General features: G+C 40.3%; 1 protein-coding gene across 3 annotated transcripts in view; it reads right to left on the reverse strand.

Moving 5' to 3' along the window:
* IL1RAPL1 (interleukin 1 receptor accessory protein like 1) overlaps positions 1 to 22,410 on the reverse strand; it is a 648,622-nt gene that overhangs the window by 297,962 nt on the left and 328,250 nt on the right. The gene's annotated exons all lie outside the window — the stretch shown is intronic.

Here is a 22,410-nt window from a genome sequence, read left to right on the forward strand (position 1 = left end):
ATGTTCACTCCATAGCAATTAAACAAAAATGCAAATATCATCCTCAATTTTATAACAGTGACTTGTATAAAACTGCATTAAAGTGATATATTTGTTAAATGATCTATATACTTCTGTTACACTGTGAATAAATTTTATGCAACATCAGCGCATACACATTGAATATATGCATGTGTTTGCATGCTAAATGTGCATGGAATGATTATCCATTATAATTCCATCACAAGTGCTGAAGAAGCAATAACATTTGAAAGGCATAACTGGTTTAATAGGAGAAGAGTGAAAACTGAATTCTGAATGACTGCTTCAAATGATTGTCCAATGTTAGAGGGAGAAAATAACCTTCCATATATTATTTTCAAATATTCAGACAAGATTATGTTAAATACAGTGATTGTGGTTATTTTTATTCTTGTTTCATGTGAGAGGTGACTTTGTCTATGCAGTTGGAAAATTCCTCAGGCACGCAAACAGCTTTATGGACTTGTGAATTCCCAGTGGAGCTTCTGACTTTCAAAAAGTAGCCACAGATTGCTTGTGAAGATCTCCCGAGTTTCCATAGAATTTCTATCATCAACATCATCCCAAAGCAACTTGCAACACATATAATAAATATTAAAACCAACTGCAACAAACAGAACCAATAACAACACAAAAAAGAACAAGACTTACAGAACCTGTTCCAATAAGACAGGCTGTAAGTAATAGAAGCTCTACAAATTGTGGGCCAAAAGCCCAGGTAAAAATGAAAGTTTTTGTTTGGTGCATAAAACAGATAAAGGTGGTGTCAGGCAAGCCTCCCCAGGCAGAGCATTCCACAGTAAATGGTACTTCAGAAAATTCTAAGTAATTATCAAGACATGAAACCAGTACTTATAAAAGAGTGGTAGATTTAGCGGCACAATTAAAAAGTATGGTATGTTATCAGGAAGAAAAGTGAAAAGAAATCTCTAATAAAAAGCAATTTGTCCATACTGTCTTAATAATCTGGAACAAAATAAGAAAGCTGTTATATGTTTTCCAAAGATGTGGGTAACAATTCATCACAGAGTTAGATGTACTTAATCCCACTTATTTCAATGAGTTGAAGAATGCCTAACTTTAGTTTGCATTGCAGCTATGACAGCACTGGAGTAGATTCAAACGGAGTGGACGGGCTTACCAATAACTACTATGCAAGCAAAATCATTAAATGAAAGACACTGCTATGATATATTATACCATAATGTCTCTGAGAACAAAATGTACATTTTTTTAACAAGACCACATTTAAATGGTACATAGTACCACTGTGGTTTATGGAGCATATACCAAAATACTTAATTTTGTTATGTTTAAAAGTTCATGAAGACTTACAATCGTTCTGAAAGTGACCTATGGTCCATTAAAACCAACATGAGTAAAGGAGTAGCTAGTGCTACAGGGTAAAATTTATACAAATACTACACAGTATACACTGCCTGCAAAGTAGTAACTGGAAAATGTTTAGCAGTGTGAAGCACTTTAAACAAAATAAGAGCACCCTTCTAAGCAAAATTCTATGTTCACTATTTAATACTTGATAAGGTTTTCATGTTTTGTTTCAACATTTTTGGAAACTGTAAGCAGTGTGAACTTCCTTTTCCACTACCTTTTCTTCTCTATATACTATTTCCCCCTTATCTGGTTCAGTGCAGCAACTACTGTGTTCTTAGGAGTTGAAAAGCATATAAACGGTGAAACAAATAATAAAATAAAATTGTTTTTCACTCAAGATAACCAGTTCCTAAGACTCCATTGGGGGCAAAGTCCAAGGAGCTATGCACTTTTCTGGCAGCAAGCTACGGCAGAAACAGCAGGCTTGACTGAAAGTTTTTCTAAGAGTCAGACCCTGTCACATAACATGTTCAAGATGCTCTTGAAGTTCTGACCTAATCTTGCTGTTTCTTACTTTGAGCAAAAGCTCCGTGGTGACACAGAGGCTCCGTCTCACTACAGAGCCTGACATCCTGATTGAGAAGCTCCTGTGGACCTGAGTCCTGAAAGTACTTAATGTATAGCACATGAAATATTGAAAAGTAAACACTATGGTCCTGATCCCAAGAACTGCATAGGCACCACCATCTACAGAACAAGTCCACAATGACACCCATAACTAAGTATGGGAGAACAGATGTGCTCGTGGCACCTTGATGGTAAATTATGGCTTTACAAGCATGTGTTGTTGCTGTTGTTGTTTTTAAAATATATTTTTAATTAAAGATTTCTTAGTTTGCTAAAATACGTGCATTGTCTCTTTTTTCAAGTTGCGTTTTCTACAGATTAGTTTCATTTGTTGTGAGACATTAGTGTTGTTGAAAGCGATCCAGTTTAAGCATTTGACTCATAGTGTAGTACCATGAAGTAGTGTTTTATGGAAAACTTTGGAGCATATATAAAAATTATTTCAATTTTGACATTACAAGTCTGTTGGTCTTCCCTGAAATGTGATTTATATTAAGATGAACATGGATTTCAGTTTTGCAACATACTTGCTATGTCTTCTGAGTACGCTCCTTAATCACGTTTGCTTCACTCTTAAGGTCTGTTCCACAAGACTTTGTCTGCATACATGTAAATCACCACTGTAAGAATCCTGGGAACTGTAATTTACATCTCACAGAGCTATAATTCCCAGCACCCTTAACAATCTACAGTTTCCAGCTTTCTTTGATAAGGGGTTGTGTTTTAATTTACATAGCCCTAGATGCAGGACAGAAAGCCACTGAACCCAATAAATTAATAATCCAATATATTTAACACTGTGTTGTTGTTTTTCTAAAAAACCAATTCATTATTTAAGTTATAATAACATGTACTGACCCTTTCCACCAGAAACTGCTGGTGTTTGAAGCAAAGTACAGATAACATTATTCTCAATCCATAGGAGTCCTGTAGCTTCTTGAGAAATACACAAGTTTAATATAGTTTTCCCTCAAACCAGCCTCCATCCAATTTGAACATGGAAGCTCTAGTTAAGCTGAGGTGTGTACATTTCAGGCTGAGCATATGGAGACGACAGCTTCAGTGAATTGGAATGCTCCGGAGGGGTGCTATTAAGTAATGGGCATCAGGGTAAGATATATTCACCCACTCTCTAGTCTAGTGTAAAAATGTGGCGTGAAAGTATTTTGTTTTGTGCGACTCACCTCTTTTATTGAATTTATATTGTTCTGTTTTCATCCGTTCCCATTTTCCTTTGCAGTTGCCCCAATCTGCTTTGGGGGCCTTTTCATTCCTCTGGAAAACTTTAGGTGAGACTTAGGGAGGAATCACAAATGCTTCCTTCCTTGTTCCACTGATGGAAGCCTTAGCACTAGCTGAGTGACGTCACTGGATACAACTCTAAGACTTTATATATTTTCAAAGTCAGAGCCACTGCTGCTCACAATATTTGCAAAATACAAGAGGGCATTCATAGACTTCAGCTTAAATTGGTAAAAGAAGTAGTGCTGGAAATGTAAAACTTTTTGCAATTGTGTAACGTTTTTATTAACCATATATTTGGGAAGTGCTTAACATATTTTGTACATTATATAATGTGAACAATGCAAGTTATGGATAAGGCTCACGTGGCCTTGATCCATGCAAAGAACAGTTCAACACAGGGCAAGTTCAATCAATGTCAATAACATTCTTGAGCCAGAAAGTACACTGACATAGATCGAGGACACTCAAGGAGGATGCAAATTGCACGTGCGCCTTGTCAACATTGAGCAACGGATCCAGAAAAAGTAAGTAACGGGCAAAGCCAGGAGAAGTTTAGTAGTGTCAGAATTATGGCTTTTTTCCCTAAGGATTTAAACACAATCCCAAGAAAACATAATTTCTCAATACTCATGTTGGAAATTGGAGATTGTAGTGCCATCTATGTAATCTGAGATGTCAAGTGTTAGAAAAACTTTGATATCTCACGGAAGTGATACTGCCCTTAATGTTAAGCAGCCAGAGGACCATGCTGACACAATGCTAGCATGGTCACTTGCAATAATTGTTGGTTTAGACACATAATTAATTGCAGTTTCAAAACAGTATGTTTTTTTCTATTGTAGCCTTGGAGTGCATATATACCAGACTACAGTGATAAGGTATAGACACACACAAAATGGAATGGAATTGATGCAGTCCCACATCCCTTTGATTTATACTGTAATGGGTGCTGTCAGGAATAGCTGGCATGGTGGGGTAGTGCTGCAGAGCCAGCATACCAACAATGGTATCACTGCCACTTCCCTGGATGATGCAGGGATGTTTGGGTGGCAGCAAGTTTGGGCCTGTGTCAGTTCACCAATGGGTGTGATGAATCAGCTCTGCCAGTGTGCCCATGCAGTCCCAACCTTATTGCCTTCTTTTCTGGCACTGTCAGGGGGATGACTTCATGGTACTGCTCCAGTCTCCTGGTGATTTCTGAGTATGATACACCACGAAGTACATGTAGTACATGCCAGCACATGCAGAAGTACATTCAAGTACATGCATAAAGACTCACAGCTCTGGAATAAATCAATTGCAGGCATGTCCTTCAGGCTTTATATGACAAGACCACACAGTTTTTGAAATCAGATACTGTGCATATCAGGAGACAAAATGGGAAGGAGACCTGATCCCAGTTACAACTATATACAACAAAGGGGACAAGTCTCTTAAAACTGAAAAGTCAGTTGTTTCTTTGGTTTGTCGATTTGCAAAAATAGTGAAGACACTAGCTGCCTGTATGGTTCTCTTTTACATTTGCATACAACTTCTTTGGCTCATGGCCTCTTCTTCTGAACAGTATTGGGATTCAGGTCAAAACTGGTGCCAAAATATACACAATACATTTTTTTCCAAGTGTACAATTTGAACACCAAACTGAACTGACAAAGCTGTAAACAAATGTAGCAAGGATGTGTAGTAATTACTTATGGGGCTGCCCTAAGTATCCTCATTATCTGTGGTAGGCAATTTCAGTGAAATCTGTGGAGACATCGTTATACTTTAAGCATTTAATAAAATTGTTTCCATGCAAGATTATGACAGCAAAACAATTAAAATTCTTGTCCTAGGAGAGCCAAAGGCAATGCAGCTAACAAAGTAATTTAGGATAGTTCAGTTCTGATGCAATAGTTGGTTTTCAATGAATACTTCTGTTTACCCAGCTGAGTTGCAGTCAAGAGACTGAAATCACCCCATTAGAATAAGATTCAAGGAAAACCTCTACAGAGTAACATTGTCACCAGTAACTGAAACAGACCAATTGGTATAAAGGCAGAATTAGAATACTTGCAAATGAAATTATTAAGGCACATTACACACTTCGTCAATTTAAAATCATAGTAGTTTGTCCAAGGGAGATTAGGAATTCCCATAATCACTGGAGTTCTGTGCCTCTTTGTCATATGGGTTTGCAGCCATGAGGAAAAGCTAAATCCAAACCTTGATGGTTTATTTATTTAGCAGATTTATCAGCCACTTAGTTATTCCCCAAAGTGGTTTCCCTAACAATATTAAAAACACAAAACCATATCAAACTATTTACAAACACCATCATATAATATATAATTGTATGATGATGTAAAATTTGCCATAATAACGAATCCTATAACACTACCATGAACACCTTTTTTCAACATCTGGTGAAAAGGCTGAAACTCATTCTGTCACACTTAAACTGATAACACCATTACACCTTCAGAAATATGCCCCTACTGGGGCTAACGTTGATGACAATTCAAAAATTTTATGCAGTTCAGCATATACTTGCTACTTTCTAGTACAGTGTGATAGACAAGACTACTATTTTGCCACTATCCTATCACCTTAACTGGCTACCTATTAGTTATTAAAGGTGTCTCTCCACTTACACAGGGCTTACCTTCCTGGGTACTGTGCATATACATGGAATTATATATGGTGAGGAACACCATCTAAAAAGCCAAACTTTGAAAAATCCAAATAATTCTACCACAATTGCTCCCTCCATAACTCCTTTCTCAAACTCCAGCTCTCTGAGGGCCTCAAAGGCCGGTGCAAAGGCTCCTGGGTTTGCTAGGTATTTTCCCACTCATTTTGGGCTGTCCTCCCCCCTTTCTATAGCTTAAATAAATTTATTTAATTATTTCCTCTCATGTAAGTGGGGAGATACCTGCATTGCATTTAAATACCTCCAGATGCTTTTTTTATGTGTTTTGATAAACACCGGTATATGGAGTACTGGTACCTCTTTTTTTGCTGCCCATGTCAGCTATTTTGTGCTGGCACCCAGAACACTTTTATCAAGATATGAGCACTGGAACCTCATTAAAACAACAACAACAATCCCACACCCCAATATAAATACCTATTATTTTAGGTTGAAAGCTGATTATGACATACAAAACCTTCAAGATCCTGTGTCCAGCATATCTGAGATATCACATACTGTCCATTTTTCAATCGCGATCTGTAAAACTGTCTAAGAGCTTAATTTTAAGCTTATCTTCCACAAGCCAAGGCTTGTCAACTGTGTGATTTCCTGCCTGCCCCAATGGAACAGACTTCAAAGGAAACTTACGGAGCATCTTCACAAATTTATACGAATCTTTATTCCAGCTGGAACAGATTCCCAAATACAATACACATTGCATGCCCAGGCGCATTGGTATTGGGCTGAAATAGGCCACAACTTTTTATTGATTACAGAGGTAAGTAGGCAAGTAGGTTGGGTGGGCGAATTCCATGACAAAATCCAAAAGGGGGGGGAACTCCAGGTGCTGCAACTCTGCCCCCTCTGAGGCCCCTAATTGGTCTGTTTAAGGGGGCTTGCTGCCAAGGCCAGCGTAGCTATAGGAGGAGGCCCTGAGCGTCTCGTCCATGGTTGCGTGGCCCAAACAACGTTCTCCTTTTGCTTATATGTATTTCACTAGAAAATAGAACAATTAACTTTATAAAAAATTCACTACACATCTATGACACTGGTCTAATATAAGCACCAAACTTACAAACCAATAAGGTTTTCAAACCATGGATTTGCTTCGTTTATTGGTGAAAATGTGGTGCAATTTTTTCCCCTGCCACAGAATCTAATGTGTGCTAAATGGTAGAAGACCTATCTAGTAGGAAGGCTTCCCTCACATGATTTGGTATGTTAGTCATGTGCATTAGCAATCCATGGCACCATGCATCAAATGGTAAAGACATTTTCCTGAATTATTTGTCTCATGGTTGGAGTTGTCACTATAGTCAGATGACTACAGTGTTTGATTTATATATCTTTAGTATTAGTATTGAATCTCCTGGGAATCAATTTCACTCGATCACCCTATGTACTAAATTTTAAGACATTTTAAGACTACTCATTTTTCTTTATTTTTAGATGTGCTTTGTTCTTTTATGTTCTGAAGCTAATTTAGAAAACAAACATAAACAGGAAGTTGATCCAATGTTACATTTATGTTTCAAAATCCCACCCTCCATGTGTAGACTGACTTTGTTTACACTTCTATTTTTTTATTCACTGCCTCTTGGTGATGTTGTACAATAATTGGCTGTCTGGAAACCACTTCCTTTTGGTAACTTTTTTTTAAAAAAAATAGAGATTGGTCATAACTTCTTTTTTTAAAACCCCCCAAACTTTAGATATCTCTTAGTAAGCTTAAATAAACTGGTTAGAATATACATATAAACTTTTTTTCAGACCTCAAGCTATTTCAGTAAACACTTTCTCTAAACCTTTTCAGAAGGTTGTGTTATAAAATTGTGCTATAGACACTGTTTTATAGCACAATTTTAAAAGAGTTACCTACTTAAAACACACACACACCTATTCTGTTTGCTATTGCCATATTAAAGGGAATGCTACCCTATTTCTATATTATGTTTCTATCTTACATGTAGGGATTACTTCAGCCATAGCTATAACAATGTACAGGAAGGTCATGTTTAATCGGTTATCTTCCATGACTTATGAATCCCTTTTAGAGTAATGGCTTTCCAGGATAGATAAAGCCTCCTATCTGGTAATTAATCTTTGTTTTTAGATGCATGATCTCACATTTGCCTTTATTAGAATGCCTTGTGCTTGGTAAATGAGCTTACCAAGAATGCAGATCCTTCTGCCCCTTTATTAGGGAGCCACTCATAGGCATGTTGATTTCTTTGTTAAGGTCATGAAATATCTACTCCTTAAAGTAGAGGCAGATCTATCACAATCATGGGTGAGAAATGGAAGCCAGTCCAACATAACAGAAATCAGATGTAAATGCCTGAACTGCAAGAGTTTCAAAGTTACAGGCAGAATATGTTTCTTCCTTTCTTTTAGGTGTTTCAAACAGTTTTATTGTTGACGGGAAATCACAGTTTAAAATTATTTGATTGGAGATGTCTCTTCCAAATTACAAATTAAATAATTACAAATTAAATAAAATATCCTCCAAAAGATAGTCATAATTACTACAGGTCACCTAAACAAATGCATTTGGATGCCGCACACAGATAAAAAACACCACCACCACCTTTAACTCCCGAAACAGTCATGAATTCTAAAGTCAAAAGTTAATTTTAAGCTAAGAATGGCATACGTCTACAATATTTTAACCACTAGATGAGCCAGTAAATACTAAAGTGGTCTAAAGTTTTCTGTACCTTTGCAAGTCGCTAAAAAACTCTACATAATTTATGGCATAAGGAAAAATTGAGTGCCTTCAGTATGGCTGAAAAAGGCACTTGATATACCGTAATTTAAAAGAAACCACAGAAATCTAAATGCAGGAGACTTCCTAACACTGACAAAAACCCCTAATATATCAACTTGAGGAGGACATGGTATTTGTAATTACCATGGATATGGTAATTTTGAATTTGGGGCTGGATCCTTGTTTTTTGTTATGGCAGAACAATTTTGGATTGGCTTGGATCTAGAAATTGCATACAAGGCAAAAGACTTTTATTTGCTCATTATGAAATTTATGAGATCCTCATAATTGACTGCATAAACCTGACTTGAAACAGAAAATAGTTGGCACACAGAAATATCTCCTTTTTTCAGAAGCCAAGAAACATCTTCAAGAGACCAAAATATCATGTTCATGTCACAGGTTAGTTAGTCCTGTTAGTGGCCAGATTCCAGGGCTATCAGTTGGGGGGTCCAGAAGTGGCTAGCTAGCACAGGTGAAGATAGGCCTGAGTTAGCTTCCAGACATGGCAGCCAAGTGAGCCAGAACAGAAGCAGATTTTTCTGTGTGAGAGAGAACTTGTGATTTGAAAGACGTGTGCTTGGATCTCTTTTTAATTTTCTTTTTTAAGGTACTCACTTACATGGGAGTAAGCTCCAATGAACTCAAAGTTGCTTAGTTCCAGAAAGCAGGGACAGGGTTGCAGCTTATGAGTTGACATGTATAGGCTTGTGCTATTAGCTAATTAGTTTATGCTGCAGTGAATGCTAGGAAACAATCACCAGTGATATGCAGCCACCATACAAATTAGATATAGTGTGGTCTTGGAAGGAATTATAGGGCACACTATTGTACAGTGGTACCTCGGGTTACATATGCTTCAGGTTATATACGCTTCAGGTTACAGACTCCGCTAACCCAGAAATATTACCTCAGGTTAAGAATTTTGCTTCAGGATGAGAACAGAAATCGTGCTCCGGCGGCACGACGGCAGCAGGAGGCCCCATTAGCTAAAGTGGTGCTTCAGGTTAAGAACAGTTTCAGGTTAAGTACAGACCTCCGGAACGAATTAAGTACTTAACCTGAGGTACCACTGTACTGTGGGATGCAGTCATCTAAAGACAGCAAAGTGTTTTCAGGCCAGGTAGTTCACTGCCGATATATTGTTTGTAAATGATAAGGGATCCTTCTGTTTGTTCCTTTAAAAAAAATATTTAACTAGCAAATGGAATGTCAATGGCAAATACATTTCCTCAGAAATGAAAAGCAAATCTTCAAAAATATTCTAGTGTTTTCAGCAGCTTGTTACTGCCTAGGGCTGTAGAGTCTATTCGCTCCCACATGGTGGCCTGGCAGAGTGAAAGAGGGAACAATTCGGAAAGCTCAAAAGCTTCTTGTGTGGTCATTCAATCACCTCAAGTCACAAAGGAGTCTTCAAAAAGGGTAGGATTAACTAGCTCTCTATATTACAAAATGCTAGTATTAAATATTAAGCATTCATTTCCAATGCTACTAATCCAGGAGCAAAGGAGAAACGTTAATGCCATAGTTCTCAGTCCCTGGACTCCAAAAGCCAGGGGCAAAAACTGTTAAAAGGAGGGAAAACAAGGTCAAAGACCTTGGAATAAATGACACAATGAGGGATCTGTACTGCTGGGAAATGAAATTCATAAGGTGATGTGGTCTGATTACAAAGTCTCCTATCATCAGCAACAGGATAAAGCAGGTGCCTTTGTTTTTGACATCTGGTGTCATCCCTCCACTCTGTTGCATCAGAGGAGTGCTCTGCTAAAATCTTAGATTCCATTAAAAAAGAAAGAAAAAAGAACTGAAGACAGTTAAAAACGATCAAATATCAAGCAACTTATGAAACCAAGTGATAATAATACACAAATCAGCAATAATAGTTTTTGGCATGGCAAGTCAAAAATTAGCCAAGCATAAAACCACAATGATTTCATGATTCAATTAAAAAGAATAATACATAGAACCACATTAAAAAGTGAAACGGCATTAATATAGCACACAGAAAATGAAAGTACTAGGACTTGGGAGACCAGGATTAAAATCCTCACTTGACCATAAAGCCCACTGGGTGACCTTGGGCCAGTCACTGCCTCTCAGCCTAACCTACCTCACAGAAAGGAAGGGGAGAACTCTGTATACCACCTTGAGTTCCTTGGAGGGAAAAGTGGAATATAAATACAATAAACAAACAAACAAACAAACATGAAGGATTCCCCCTTCTAGTAGGTTTTAAGGCTTTAATTCAATTATCCAATGCCTAGTTTTATTATAGATGTATCACTTGGTTAATATTAGCTGAAAATATGCTGCAAATCATCATGTGCCACCATTAAAACATCTACTACAGTAATGAACAATACAAGAAACTACTGTACAGGGGTATGTGTGTGTGTGTGTATGCACACATATTGTCGCATTCTAATCTTTGAAAGTTGACTCCTGTTCTCTCATAGGTACTATTGATTGCTCAAGCAGCTCCAAATTATTATCATTTTCACATTTTCTGTGAATTGCCAAGAGGTTATTTTGATACCGTCACATCAGGCACCATACATCAGGAATCTTCCTCTTACTCTCCTGATTCAGCTTACAAAGATAACTGCTGTTAAAATCATTTTTTCCGTTTATGCAAAGCCACCTGTACTCCAATGTCAATCTTTTCAGAATATTCCCATCTTTCTCATCACATTTTACATCTCATTTCTAGCTGATCTATTGAATAAGCCAAACCCATTCAAAGGGTTGGTCCCACCTGGCATTGTTGTTGTTGTTGTTGTTGCTGCTGCTGCTGCTGTATCTTATTACACACCCTTCACTGGAAGGGTTACAACTATTTCAAATACAATATTGAAAACAATTAAAAACAACTGCCAATCACAAAATAGGGTGGGTCCTAAAAATACACACCTCAGCTCTCAAAGGCCAGGGCCAAGACGTATTTCTTCAGTACTTGGCAAAAGCTGTATAGTGAAGATACCAGATGCACCTCTGTGGGCTGAGAATTCCACAACCACAGAGGATGTCCTCTCTCAGGCCAACAACACTTTCTGAGGTTGGCAGACCTACCAAGAGGGCATCTCTCCCAGTCCACCCAAGTGGGGGTCTATAGGGAAGGAAGCAGACTTTCAGACATTTGGGGCCTGAGTTGTTTTGGGCTTTAAACACCAGCATGAGCACTTTAAATTGGGCCCAGAAATGAAGTGGCCACTAGTGCAGCTGTTTTAAAAGAAGAGTTACACGAGTTCTGAAGGAAAGCCCAGCCAGTAATCTGGTCACTGAATTTTGGACCAGATGAAGTTTTCAAGTAATTTTTAAGGGCAGCCCATGATAATCCAATCTGGAAGTTATCAGAGCACAGAGTTCTGTGGCCATGTCATCTCTGTACAAAAGGGGATACAACTAGGAAACCAGCCAGAGCTGGAAAAAAGCACATCTACTCACCAAGGCCACCTAAGCCTCCAGTGACAAGGTTGACATGAGAAGCACCCCTAAGCTATGGGACATATAACACCTCTGCCGTTTCATGAATCAGCTTCAAGTTATTGACCCAGATGGAACAAAGAAACAGAGCTAGGTGTCATTGACATATTGGTGACACCTCATTTCAAATCTCCTAATGACAGCTTCCAGTGGTTTCATATAGATGTTATATAGCACTTGGGGTGGAGGTGGAACCTTGCAGGACACCAAAGGACAACTCCCATGGCTCCAAAGAGTAGCCTCCTGTAACTAGCTTCTGGAAGCTGCCCTGAACGCAGGAGCAGAACCACTGAAGTACAGTGCCAAACATTCACACCTAACTGAGATGCTGCGGAAGGACCCTGTGGACAACAGTATCAAAAACCACCAAGAAAACAATTATCTCCCTATCTTGGTCAGGGTGACCTAGGCAGTTTCAGTGCCATGACCAGGCCAGAAGCCAGACTGGAATGGATTCAAGTAATCAGTTTCCTCTAAGTATACCTAAAGCTGAACTGCCACCACTTTCTCAAGCACCTTTTCAATAAGGGGAAATTTGACACTGGACAATAGTTCTTTAACATATCTGGGTGCAGAGAGGCCCTTTTAGCAGGGTCACACACCGCACCACCACCCTCTAAGGCAGATGGTACTTTCCCCTCCTCCACTGAAGCATTAATAATTCCCTGGGCCCACTTTGTCACACACACCATGGTTAGCTCTAAGAAGCCAATTGGGGCAAGCACCAAGGAGCCAGGTGGTCAGCCACACTTCCTTAAAAAGCTTGTCAACTTCGTCAGGTAGCAATCATCAGAATTGATCTAGATAGAGAAGACAGTACTCTAGACCAGTGTTTCCCAACCTTTTTTGGGCAAAGGCACACTTGTTTCATGAAAAAAATCTCGAGGCACACCACCATGCCAGATGGGGAAAGGTCACTTTTTACTTATGTAAAAAAAAATAAAAAAATAGTAACAGCATAGAAGGTAATGGTTAGGCTAGCATCCCTCTTCCAAATATGCTAGGTTTTTATTTGCAGGGACTGTTCTACATGGGAAAGCATTCAGCACTGTCATTCTCCCATCTGAATTGGTACTATTCTGGGTCAACTTACTCTGCTGCATGTGTAGATGAAAATGGCACCAAGTGTGGGGGAGGGGGCAGAACAGGTTTCAGATACAGGATATTAAGCATACACGTACTTCAGATTGAACTGGTTGCTTGCTTTGCAAGTTTTCATTTCCCAAATGACTGCCTTGGCAAGCGCAATACCTACCAGGCTCAACGCCGGTCTCGCGCTGCCGCTTCCCGCGCTCTCAAGGACCCGGGAGGAGGAAGGCGTGAAGGCAATCCCGAAGGCGCGAAAACGTTATCAATTGCTTCTTCTTGTACAATTGCAGCCAGATCCTACCCGTATTTACTCTGGAGTAAGCCCTAGTTTGTTCACGGGGTTTTGCTCCCGCGTAAGTGTGCACGAGGGATGGCAGCCTTAAATATCGGGGAGACGCAGGAGTCGCCTGCGCTGCTGTAATTCCCCCTCCTTTTGGGGAGGGAGGCGCTGGGCTACTGTGTTTACTTGGAAGTCCCACGGAAGTTAATGCATTATTAGGCTACTACTGGCTTAAGCCGGTGCCCGCCTTCATCCCTAGGTGAGAGGCACAGAGTTCTGTTCCGCCCGGGCGCTGCCTCTTTAAACGAGCGCGTGGTTGAAGAAGGCGCTTGCCCAGTTCCCCTCTGCGCCTCGGAGGGCGGGTTTGAGCACGCGCAATGCGCCGCCCTCCCGCCCTGCGCCGCCGCCGTCTCGCGCTCCTCCCTTTTGCGCGCGCTGCCCCGCCGCCGCCCCATTGGCCGGGTCCTGTCAGCTGATCCTGTGTTATTTCCTGTGTGTGTGTGTGAGGGGAGAATGGAGAGAGAAACCTCGGCACCACCACCGCGGAGCCGCCCCCGGCTCGACGCGGATCCTCGCCGCCGCCGCCCCGCCTCTCGCCGCCCGACTCGCCCGCCTCCCTCCCACGGCACACCAGGCAACGTCTCGCGGCACACTAGTGTGCCGCGGAACACCGGTTGGGAAACACTGCTCTAGACACCTCCATCACACTTAGTCTAACTGTGGCATCCAACTCTGTATGAATCTGCATGATTTTGTCCTAAAGTGCATTGCAAAGTTGTTTCAGCAGGCTTCCAAGTGTGAGAGAGCAGTGCTTTCTTGGCCAGATGACAAAAGCCCATTTACCACTCAGGAAAATTCTGCCAGAAGTTGCTTGAGGACACAATGTTGGCAAACAAGTAAGCTTTGTTTGCTGCTGCCGCGCCACCACTACGTGGTAGGCATAGCAGTGCAACCTCACCCATGTTTCGTCATGTTCGGAGAAAGACTTACACAAAATGGCTTTAGCCATTTATAAGACATAGATTTTTCTTGCTAGTAAAAATTCTGAGCTCTGCACAATACATAGGTCTAAGGGTCTAAGACATAGAGTCATAATTATTCCTCCCTTTCTGATATGCACTTGATGCATAGGCCATTGATGATGGCATACAATTGGACTGTACCTGGGATACCCTCTTTTACTTTCTGGAATTCTGGTCTCTGCCAAAACTGAATATTCAAATACATAGAGAAGAAATTCACAGCTTGAACCCCTTACCTTGAATTTTTGTTCAAAATTTACAAATACCCATAATATTGAATCATGGTTTATATTTATATTTGTGTGACTCACAATGAACACTGAAGTCCCGATTCCAAGTGAACCTAGCAGGGCTTTAATTCAAAAATATTTGTCACTGTTGTCATGGGAATTTTACAGACATTTTAACTTTTATTTGGGTCAGACACAATATTTCCTATTTAGCATGCAGCGAAAAAACATTTTAGTTTTTTCAAAGCCTTTAATACATTGGTAGAAATAAACCAGGATGCCTTGAAATAATATGATTAAGACTGAACCTGTTTCCTCAATAATCTAAATTTATGAGTTGAGTCAACTGGAAACATCAAACGTACCAGTAAACATTGATCCCAATACATAAAATGTAGTTTAGTGATTTGACAATGTTAGAACAAAGTTAAGTTCCACTTCAATAGGCGTATGACTCTGTACTGAGACCATTGTCTGCAGATGAAATGACAAAATAATATACCTTCCAAAGTCAGATCAACAGACAGACAAATCTCATTTGCTGCTTTCTTTGATAAGAAATTTAGCTTCAAAACGCTAATCCTAAAACGTGTTATGGGGAGATTGGAGTTTGTATGAACTAGTGTGCATAATGAAATAAAATTATGTATTATAAAATGATAAATTCAATTGATAACTGGTTTTAACATTCTTCATGATGTATAGTTAATGATTTCTAAGAGCTTATGAAAATCTAAGCCCATTGTTGCATGCATCGCTGGGGAATGAAAAGGAGAGTTATTGAGAGAAAAACTTGCTGAATCTCAGATGATTATATTATCTGCATGTAATTTATTTCAACTCATTGAAGCCTGGTTTCACTTTCCTCATTTGCCTTAGAGGACTTTTTCCTGAGGACCAAGCCCTGTCTCTACATTCCCAAACATGTACAAGTCGCTGTGTTTGGTGTTCGTTTGTGTGTGCGCTTGTGTAACCATAAACTGAGGCATTAATAGTTCCACCCATGTGCTTACCAGAGACACTTGTCCCCGGTGGGAAGGACTCAAGGGAGCATATGAGAGGCTGCCGCTTGTGCAGCACCTAGCAAAGAAACAGCAGGCATTTCTCCTGCTGCTTCTGCTCTCTCATTTGCATGAAGCTTTGGAGAAGGGACAGAAAGCGTGGGAGAAACTCCAGCTGTTTCTTGCCGTCTCCAAAGCTTCCAGAGAGAGAAATGAACCCGCCTCTCTAGCCAACCCTCTAGGCAACATCTTTTCCTTACCTATAGGGGGCTTTGGAGCACAAAAGCTCCTCTTTCCTATCTTCTTCAAAGCTTCCTTCAGATCAGAAAAAAATGCTGTGTTTCCCCCTTGAAACATGGACAGCTGTAAAGAGAAGCATCTTGCAGCAAGCTTTGGTACAGAAAAAGAACCAGCCATTTCTCTTGCTGTTTCTGTCCTCCTCCAAAGCTTCACACAAGTCAAAAAATATTTTTTGGTGAGTGCATCTAGAGGGCTTGGAAAGGAAGTGAGTCCCCCCTGCTCCACCAAGAGAAATTTGTTTGAAGAACAAATGAAATAGCAGGCATTTCTCCCACCGTTCTTAACATATTCACACTGTACTAGCCAAAACTCCCCTCTTTCCGAAGCTCTGTGTGCTTGCCAGAGGATTTGGGAAAGAGGCAGAGTCTTGTTACTTCCATAATAGTTTGGGGCAGGTTAAAACAGCAGCAGCAGAAGCTCCAGCTTTTTCTTGTGTTTCCACTATACTACATCACAATCTGGAAAAACCCCAGAGCCCTTTCATGAAGTTCTCTAAATGTAGCAAGAGGGTGGGGAGCTGGTTGTGAGGACCAACAGAGGCTTGGGCTAGGAAGCCATATTGATATTTTTAGACTCCTGGATAAGCTGCCTTTCCCCTAAAACAGGCTTCCTCAAACTCGACCCTCCAGATGTTTTTGGCCTACAACTCCCATGATCCCTAGCTAGCAGGACCAGTGGTCAGGGATGATGGGAATCGTAGTCTCAAAACATCTGGAGGGCTGAGTTTGAGAAAGCCTGCCCTAAAATGTACATATTTTAAGAGATCCTTCAAATGAGCTCCCTTATGACATCATAACTACCATAACCTAAAAAGTGGAGGATGAGGGCAAATAGCCTCTAAAATGTTTTTTTTAAAAAAATTAAAGGTCAGTTGAGACAATCAGAATAAAAAGTGCTGTATTGCAAGCTTTTTTCTTTCCAGGGAAGTTTTGGAGAAGCTGTCAGTGCATGGTGGAAGAAAATAGATATTAGCAAATATGGGGAATTTATTTATCTTATTCATAAGATGCATCATAAAATAAATTCTCTACCTGGTGTTCAGAAAAATAAAGCACAACAATAAAATATTCCAATAAAAATCTATAATATGTTTAAAAAATATGTTAGGAATTCAGTGTAGCACTAAGGAGATCATTTCGTCAGTTCAAGCATTGTAGCTTGCCAGATGGAGTGATCTCCCCTCTCCTTCCACTGTGCATTGTTCTGGGATTTTCTCTGATACCCAGAGCCAACTGGGAGGCACACAGGGGGAGAAGAGGGGGTGAAAAGATCTATTGTTCTAGCAAAATACCTTGTGCTGGCTTCCACTATGAGGACTCATTAGCTGAATTCAGCTTGAAACATTTAAAAATTTCATGCTAGACATGAACAAGTATTTCTGGTCTGCATCCCTTTCACCTGTGTTCATTCTTGAGTCCAGTCTGTTCCATGTCCACATTAAAGTCTTATACAGCGTGTTCTCCTTCATGGAGAGCACATGTTGCGGGGTCTAACAGGACACCCCCTCTTGGTTACTGGGCAGGACCATTTGGATGGCCATGACTGTGATTGGGCCAATTTGGGTTGTTGGGGAGATTTTGATGTTACCATTTAGAGGGTTGGCTTGAAGGTTATATATTCTTGGCACACAGCTTTTTTCAGTCTCTTTTGCTGCGTGCATCCGCCCACCCTCCCTAATTTAGGGCTGTTGCGTTTGACCTTGCTATGCCTCTCATGGGGTCGTCAGCTTTTGGGGCAGGGGCCTGGTAGAAATTTTGTCCATTGGCAGATTGACTGGTGCCATTTGATTTTGCCTACTGCGTGGCAAATAGTCACAACTTGTAAGGTTGCGGTTAGGCATTGGTTAATTTTTGGTTGGTAGAGGGGATGTGGTTGGCATTGCCTGCCTCTCCAATGCTGCTGCTGCAAGGGAATTCCGTTAAAGGATGCCAGGGGCTCGCCATGCTTTCGTCCGAATCCCTGGTCTGGGGCTTGGGCCGCGCAAGCCTTGGGAGCATGCAGGGAGAGGTGAGAGCCTGGGGCTCAGCGCCATTTTCTCCCCAATATTGTTTTCCCTTACTGGCTTTCACTGGAATCCGGAAGTCAGTTCTGTCCCTGGACGGGGACAGATAGTCGGAACCAATTTCTAAGCAACCACTCACATTTATGTATTTAAATGAAGTTGTGGCCAAAATTATGCCAAAAACCTTAAACAAAAATTCTGTGTGAATTGTGATTTATTTAGGGGGTGGCTTGGGGACCTTGTCACACAAATAATAAACAGGAAATGCTGCCGTCATGCTGCAGTTTGCTTGGCTCATGAGGGGTGGCAATGCAAACTAGATATGATGGTAGACATTTGAGACCTGCTGGACCAGTGGAGGAGTGAGATGGAAGCCCGAAGGTAGGCAGGTCTATAGGGAGGGGTGGTAAACAGGTGTACTTTCAACAGGTTACCTATGCTGCCCATGGTTGGTGACTGCCTGATCTCAATGGGTAGGGGAGCATTCCATAAGGTAGGTGCTAACATACATATTATCGAAAAACTTTATTGACTAAAGCAGTCCAGCTGACCCAGATTTTAAAATCTTCAGGGGAAGCCCTTCTTGCCTCTGGGTGAAGCCAGCACTGGCTATAAGAGATAAGGCCTTCTCTGAGATGGTCCCCTGTTTGTGAAATTCCCCTCATAAGTATGGCTGAAGTATGGAAGAAGTGGCTCTCTCACTGTTTCACCTATGTTGCCACTTGAAGACATGTGTTCACCCAGGCCTGAGGAGGCAACTTTTCTTTTGAACAAAAAAAGTACATGTTATTTAAAAACAAAACTTTCTAAAATCACAGCAGTTTCTGCAATAGCTATAAGTAATGCTGTTTTAAGATACTGTGTTTTTTTCTTACTTTTATTTTTTTCTACCTCTTGGAACAGATGGGTAGTTTTAAAAGGAAGCTGCTAATTGCCTATTTAAAATAGTTTCATATGACTCACTTAGAATCAATTCCTGCAATTAGCAAAGTAGAAGCTACAATAACCTTTTGTACTTCTAAATTGTAGGATTATTTTACTTTTCTCTTCTTTCAACAACAAAGGTGTTAATCTCACTTTTCTAAATGCAGAGGTATTAAAAATGTAGTCAGACAGCAATGGGGTTTAGAAATTAAGAAAATGTTGAGACATCTTCAGTTAATGGTCACAGTCACTTCACACTGTTGTATTTTTGCTTAAAACAAATTGCCACCAAGAGTTTGATATCTAAATGGCTATTAGTCTTCTTGACACATGCAAAGATGTTTGTGTTCTGATCACAGGAATTCCCTAGCTTATAATGCTATGTTTTCTTTTATTGAAGTTATTTTTCTACACCAATTCATAAATACATATTGAGTGATGGAGGAGCAGCTGCAAAACACTGTATAATGTAGTGTGACATGAAGGAAACCGAACATGCTATCTGAGGGGCATAGTCCAGGTTCACATGATGATTTCCCCTCAAGAAAAAGGGTGCCTGCCCGCTTGCCCCCCCCCCCGTGTTAGTATGTATAGACTCACAACAACATATTTTATGGGGAAAGGGGGGGGGCAAACATCATAAAAGAGGACAATGGGTGGGATTCAACTAATAAGTCCCAACAGCAGAAGCCTACACAAAGATGTCCACTTGTGCAAATCAGCTTTCACCCACTCCTCATCCTGTTCTCCAAACCCCCCAATGGGCTCTGGGGGCTTGGAACAATCCCCAGAACAGTGTGCTGGGGAAGAAGAGGGGCACTGATCAGTCTGTCAAGCTGAAATGCTTGCCCTGATGGAATTATCAACATTGTGTGACACTGATTTCCTCCCTGTATCTGAATGATTTAGGAACCAATGCTATATCCAAGTCCAGTAAAGTTCAGTAAGGTGGTCAGTGTTCCCAGCCTGCCATTTTACATCATTGCCAAGCAGACTTCCTCTTGTGAGGTGGGGGGTGATGGGCAGCAGGGCAGGGCAGGGCGGGGAGGATAGTCCAGAGAAAAGAGGTATCTTGGAGGGCTTAGCCTTAAGACATGGGTGGTCAGAAAGATTGTTTCCAGCTGACCACCAGGAGAAAGTTCAAAACATTCCTATTTATCCAGGCCTTTGATGGTCGACAGACACCAGCCATTGCAACCTTGAAATTAATAACTGTGGGGATATATGATTGCTTTAAAATGCTTTTAGATGTTTTAAATATTTTGGATGGTTTAATATAGTTTTTAAATGATGAAAACATGTTTTATTTTTGTTGTTATTCTATTGTTTTAACACATTGATGTTTGCTTCATGTTTACTCCTTTGGGAGGAAGGATACACACACGGACACATGCAGATGTCAAGCAATGAAGAATGAACACTGAGACCTTAAAGATAATGCCTACAAGGCAGGCAGCTCTTCCTATCACTACCCCACCTCTTTACAAGGATAAATTCAGATGCAGGGCGGGCGGGCTATTGCTAGCTTCCTTGGGCTTGGTATTTTTTTAAGCTTTCCCAAGAAAAACAAACAAACCAGAAAGACCCTGCCTTTTAAAATAAGTCTAAGGGGAAAAGACATCAAAGCTCAGAAACACTGACGAAAGCCAGTCACATAACCCATCACTCATTTTAAAACTTTCTACACATGACCCACCTTCCCACTCCTTGCTAAAAGTCTTCTTGCTGTTCCTGTCACTTTGTCATGACAACAGTGCTTCCCTGCTCATTTGGGACTTACCTTGCTGATGGTCCTTAAATACCATTTTGATATAAATGAAAATGAAGGCAGTGGCTTGCCTTAAGACCCTGACTTACAAATTCCTCTGTAGAAATAGCACAACTGTAAAGCAATATTCAATGAGACAAGGATGTTCATAAAACAAGTGTTGTTTAACTAGACAGCTACAGTCTTCTTCACCCTTTAAAGTTCTTCTCTACTCCAGAGGCATTCTTGCCCAGGAGCATGCATTCAGTTAAGTGATCCTTTAAAATTTCACATTCATGCTTGGTTAAGCATAAGGAGGGGGGGGATACAGACTCATATATATCCAAGTCCTATGAGTTTGATAAAAACTGGCTGGGAAACGTATGACTTCTATCATATCTCTGCCACCCTGTTTATAGTTTGTTTTTTAAGTTGAACATTTTTGAGATGCAGAACAGAAGGCCTAATTTTGAATCTAAGCAAGAAAGTGTTGATTATAATAGTCACAGTTCATTAGGCTGCATCTCTAAAGTTGCCTTGAAGATGCTTTCTTAGAAGCTTAATGTCTGTTGTATGTTTGGCAGAATAATGTAAGACCTATGGGTTAACAAAAATGTGGCATTTTGTTTGCTTGTAGATTTGTTATTTTATCTTGCTAAAGTGTGATAGCTCCACTGACCACTGAAATATCAAAATGAAATCTGATACGCATATTCAAGTTTCAGTTTCAGATCAAAAGCTGAATCCATTTTAAAGAGGACCTGAAAGATGTGCAACAATGGTCAGTTACCCAGTCAGGGGTGGGCAGCAGTTGCAGCCCATCACATCAGACTCCAAGACCCCCTCAGAGCAATCTGGTCTGCTCCCACCCCTTAAAAAGCTACCTAGAACTGACCTCTGCATTGTATCATCTCCTTGATATCTGAGATAGTAGAATGAACATTAGTCAGCATATCACTGACACCATTGTATGTTATATATTTAGACCTAAGTTTAAACACCACACAATTCTAAAAAATGACAGGAAAAATATAAAGCACAATGTCATATAATATGTCACTGGAGCATGAGACATAAGAATAAAAACTGATTTTAAGTTTTGGACAACTTTTACATTTCCGGTTTGAACTTCACACTCATTTTCAAAGTGGGAAGAATGATTCACAATAAATTTTAATGAGACATCTGAAGGAAGAACTGTTGAACATTACGTTTGAGTAGTTATTAAGTTCAGACAAGTAACTCAATAACACATTTCTGTGACGTCTGATTCATAGGATCACAGAATTGTACAGTTGGAACGGTCATCTCTTCCAACCACCTGCAGTGCAGGAATCTCAACTAAAGCATCCATGACAGACGGACATCCAACCTCTGCTTAAAAACCACCAAGGAAAGAAAAGTCTGCCACCCTCTGAGGGAGTCTGCTCCACTGCTGAATAGCTCTTACTACTAGCTTTTTAGTTTTGAAAACAGAAGAAGCTAAATGTTGGGAAATTTAGGACAGACCAAAAGGATGCACTTCTTCACACAGCAATTCACTCCCACAAGATGCGGCAGTGGCCACCAACTTGGCTTTATGAAGGAATTAGACAAATTCAGGACAGCTAAGGGTATCAATGGCTTCTACTCATGATATGTACTACCACCTGGTATCAGA

Source organism: Podarcis muralis, chromosome 4 (genome assembly GCF_964188315.1).
Source record: "Podarcis muralis chromosome 4, rPodMur119.hap1.1, whole genome shotgun sequence".
Classification (NCBI taxonomy): domain Eukaryota; kingdom Metazoa; phylum Chordata; class Lepidosauria; order Squamata; family Lacertidae; genus Podarcis; species Podarcis muralis.